This window comes from Nannospalax galili, unplaced genomic scaffold, assembly GCF_000622305.1.
Source record: "Nannospalax galili isolate Female #2095 unplaced genomic scaffold, S.galili_v1.0 scaffold1519, whole genome shotgun sequence".
In the NCBI taxonomy this organism is placed as follows: Eukaryota; Metazoa; Chordata; class Mammalia; order Rodentia; family Spalacidae; genus Nannospalax; species Nannospalax galili.
The window spans coordinates 129916-134510 of NW_008342631.1; the positions used below are offsets into that span (position 1 = coordinate 129916).

The 4595-nt window shown below is 39.9% G+C and overlaps 1 pseudogene; it reads left to right on the forward strand.

Annotated features, from left to right (window-relative positions):
* The first annotated feature begins 1710 nt into the window (after positions 1-1710).
* LOC103738622 overlaps positions 1711-4595 on the forward strand; it is a 13553-nt pseudogene continuing 10668 nt past the window's right edge.

Below are 4595 nucleotides of genomic sequence, written 5' to 3' on the forward strand. Positions count from 1 at the left end.
AAAAACAAAATCCATGGTCTTATATAAACTTCCTCAAGGGCCCAACCAATGACTAGATCACATCTGGCTGGTTAATTGGAGCTGAGGCCCCACATTTGTGCTTTCTCCTACAGGCCCTCTGAATCCTAGCAAGACTGGTAAAGCTGTACCATGAGCTGGCACCAGGAAACAAAAGCCTAGCAAAGGAAGAGAGATCCTCTCCTGAATTTCAACTGCATGAAGAAGCATCTTGTCTTTTTGCCTTCTTGCAGAGCTGTCCTGTCTATGCCACCTTTTCCAGAGAATTGACTCATGTCACCCCTCCAGCATATTGTACCCTAACCAGTCCAATGCCAGTGGCCACCTGAATGGACATGCTTCTTCTTTAGTAAAACAAACAAGGGGGAGCTATGGGAATGATCTTTCTGAGATACAATCTCAGCTTGTTTACATAGCTTACTAGGCCTTGGGCTCCTTTTATAAGCTAAACACATAGTTTCACTCCCTCATTATCCTTCCATGCCACTGATCCAGAATAACATATACATGTGTGTTTATGAAAATACCACACCTTTCATCTCAGCACTCAGGATGCAAAGACAGGCAGATCTCTGTGAGACCAAGACCAGCCTAGTCTATGTAGTGAGTTCCAGGTCAGCTGGGGCTACAGAGAGATCCTGTCCCCCAAAACCAAAATAATAATAATAATTGCTGAAAATAGAAAATGTTATTGGAAGCAATGAATTATTCCATTTGTGTTGCAAACAATAGGTAGGATTAGATTGATAATTGATAACATCTGTTTGTGTTTGCTGTTCTGGATCAGTGGGGATAAGAAAGGGAGAAAAATCCCGTGATAAGACAAATTCTGATTTTCATTTCCTCTTTCATGCTACATGCATTTTTCCAATGAGAAGATACGAGGTCCTTCATTCAGGAAGAGTTCTGAAAGAAATCAGAAGGAACAAGTCCTCAGAAAGGATCAGGATCACTTTTGGTTTTAATGCTAAAAGTCAGTCTGTCTTTGTTCAGACACCACCATAATGTGGCATCTTTCCAGCCCAGTTTCTTTGATCACTTTGAACATTATACATTGAGGCAAGATCTCCCAATTCAACCCACATTCAGCTCACAGATTCAGCAACTCTAGCTACTTAGTTTGCTTAGTAGTATCCCTGTGTCTACCTCCCCATGCTGGGACTACAGGAGGACTATCGCACACTCTTGGCATTTACCTGGATCCTGGGGATTTCAGCTGAGGTCCTCACAATTGTACATCAAATGCTTTTCCTACTGACCTATCTCCCTAACTCCTAATACCAGGCTACTTACATAGCAGCCAAATTCTCACTTCTCTCCTGGGCTTTTCTTACACATGCTGTTTGTTACATATCGCCCAGGTAGGGAAAGATTTCCAGACTTTTTCTGCCAACTGACTTTTTTATAATTTTTTGCTTTTTGAGACAGGGTCTGATAGAGCCCAGGCTGGCCTCAAATTCAGCTATGTAGCTGAGAATGATCTTGAAATTGTGATCTTCCTGCCTCCACCTCCTGAGTGCTGGGATGATAGGCATGCCCCACTATGCCTGGCCTATGCTGTGCTAAAAATGGAACCCAGGGCAGAACTTTCCAGAACGCCGGGTGAGAGGCAGAGGAGTGGGGGTGGCCAAGCTTGCAGTGCTATGTGTCTTCCCGCTCCCCTCAGCACAGGCCACTTACTGGCTATAGAAAATGGTGAAAGAAACCACTTACCATGATGTTTCAGGCGTCAAACCCAATGCTACCCAGGAAGAATTGAAAAAGGCATACAGGAAACTGGCCTTGAAGTATCACCCTGATAAGAATCCAAATGAGGGAGAAAAGTTTAAACAGATTTCTCAAGCTTATGAAGTTCTTTCTGATTTCAAGAAAAGAGTTATATGACAAAGGAGGAGAGCAGGCCATTAAAGAGGGTGAGCAGGAGGTGGTTTTGGCTCCCCCATGGACATTTTTGATACGTTCTTCAGAGGAGGAGGAAGGATGCAGAGAGAGAGAGGAGAGGTAAAGATGTTGTGCATCAGCTCTCAGTAACCTTAGAAGACTTATCTAATAGTGCAACAAGAAAACTGGCTCTGCAGAAGAATGTGATTTGTGACAACTGTGAAGGGCGAGGTGGTAAGAAACGAGCAGTACAGTGCTGTCCCAACTGCCCAGGTACTGGTATGCAAATAAGGATTCATCAGATAGGACCAGAAATGGTGCAGCAAATTCAGTCTGTGTGCATGGAGTGCCAGGGTCATGGAGAACGGATCAATCCTAAATACAGATGTAGAAGCTGCAATGGAAGGAATACTCTTCGAGAGAAGATGATTTTAGAAGTTCATATTGACAAAGGCATGAAAGATGGCCAGAAGATAACATCCCATGCTGAAGGAGAACAAGAACCAGGACTGGAGCCAGAAGATACTATCATTGTGTTAGATCAGGACCATGCTGTTTTCACTCGACAAGGAGAGGACCTTTTCATGTGTATGGACATACAGCTGGTTGAAGCACTGTGTGGCTTCCAAAAGCCAATATCCACTCTGGACAACTGAACCATAGTCATCACTTCTCACCCAGGTCAGACTGTCAAACACGGAGATACCTAATGTGTGCTGAATAAAGGTATGCCAATATACACCCAGATTAATTTACCCAGCCAAAATGTCTATTATAGTTGAAGAGGAAAGAAAAATCTTCCATGACATAAATAGGCTGAAATAATTCATGTCCACAAAACCAGCCCTTCAAAGAGTTCTTGAAGCAATACAAAAAGCTGAAGAAAGGAATGACTATATACATGGGGTTACGGAAAGAAATTCAATGAAGTTATAACTGTGGAAATGCACAGCTATATCAAGAATGTGAACAGAAATAAAAATGACAGGATTCAATACACATCTCTCATTAATAACTTTAAATATCAATGTACTGAACTCCCCAGTCAAAAGATACAGACTAGTTGAATGGATTAAGACAAAACAAAAACAAAAACAAAAACATTTTTTGGTGTCTGCAAGAAACTCATCTCACTTTCAAGGACAGGTACTACCTTAAGGTGAAAGGATGGAAAAAAATACATCAAGCGAATAGTACTAAAAAAAAAAAAAATCAGGTGTTGCAATTCTAACATCTGATAAAATAGATGTTAAACTAAAACTAATCAGAAGAGATGAAGAGGGCCACTTCATTCTGATAAAAGGAACAATAAACCAAGAAGATATTACAATCATGATCATATATTCACCAAACTCTGGTGCACCCAACTTCATAAAAACAGTACTACAAGACTTTAAGATCCAGATTAATCCCAACTCATTAATAATAGGGGACTTCAATACCCCATTGTCTCCATTAGATAGGTCAACAGGACAGCAACTTAACAGAGAGGCATCTGAATTAAACAATACCATATATCAAATGGACCTAACAGACATCTACCTAATAGTCCACCCAAGCACCAAAGAATATACTTTCTGTTCAGCACCCCATGGAACCTTCTCCAAAATCAACCCTCTACTGGGGCACAAAACAAACCTCAACAAATACAAAAAGACTGAAAGATTGAAATAATTCCATGTGTTCTATCAGACCACAATTCAATAAAGCTTACAATCAACACCCGAAGAAGCCCTAATCACCACATGAACACATGGAGATTAAACAACACACTCCTGAATGGTGAATGAGTCAAAAGAGAAATTAAGAAAGAAATAAAAGTGTTCCTGGAATTAAATGAAAAGGACAATACAACACAACAAAACCTCTGGGACATGCTGAAAGCAGTCCTTAGAGGGATGTTTATAGCTCTAAGTGCCTACATCAAAAACTCGGAACGAACACAAGTAAATGACTTAACATTGCAACTCAAGACACTTGAAAAGCAACAGCAAATGAAACCCAAACCCTGCAGACAAGAAGAAATAACAAAAATCAGGGCAGAAATTAATGAAATTGAAATAAAGAAAACAATACAAAGAATCAACAATTCCGAGAGCTGGTTCTTTAAAAAGATAAACAAGATTGACAGACTGCTACCCAGTTAACCAAAAGAAAGAAAGAGCACCTCAAAATCAACAAAATCAGAGATGAAAGGGGAAACATCACAACGGACACCAAAAAGATCCAGAACATTATAAGGGAATACTTTAAAAACCTATATGCTACTAAAATTGAAAACCTAAAAGAAATGGAAGGGTATCTACAAGCATGGGAACCACAAGAACTAAATCAAGAAGCGATTAACAGCTTAAACAGGCCCATAACACAAAAGGAAATTTAAACAGTAATATAGAAACACCCAACTAAAAAAAAGCCCAGGACCAGATGGATTTACAGCAGAATTCTACCAGACATTTAAAGAAGATCTATATCCAATACTACTTAATTTATGCAAAAAGATATGGAGGGGGAACTCCCAAATTCCTTCTATGAAGCCAGCATCACTCTAATACTAAAGCCAGGTAAAGATACAACCAAAAAAGAAAACTATAAACCCATATCCATAATGAACATAGATGAAAACATTCTCAACAAAATACTCACAAACTGCATACAGGCACACATCAAAAAGATCATCCACTATGATCAAGTCA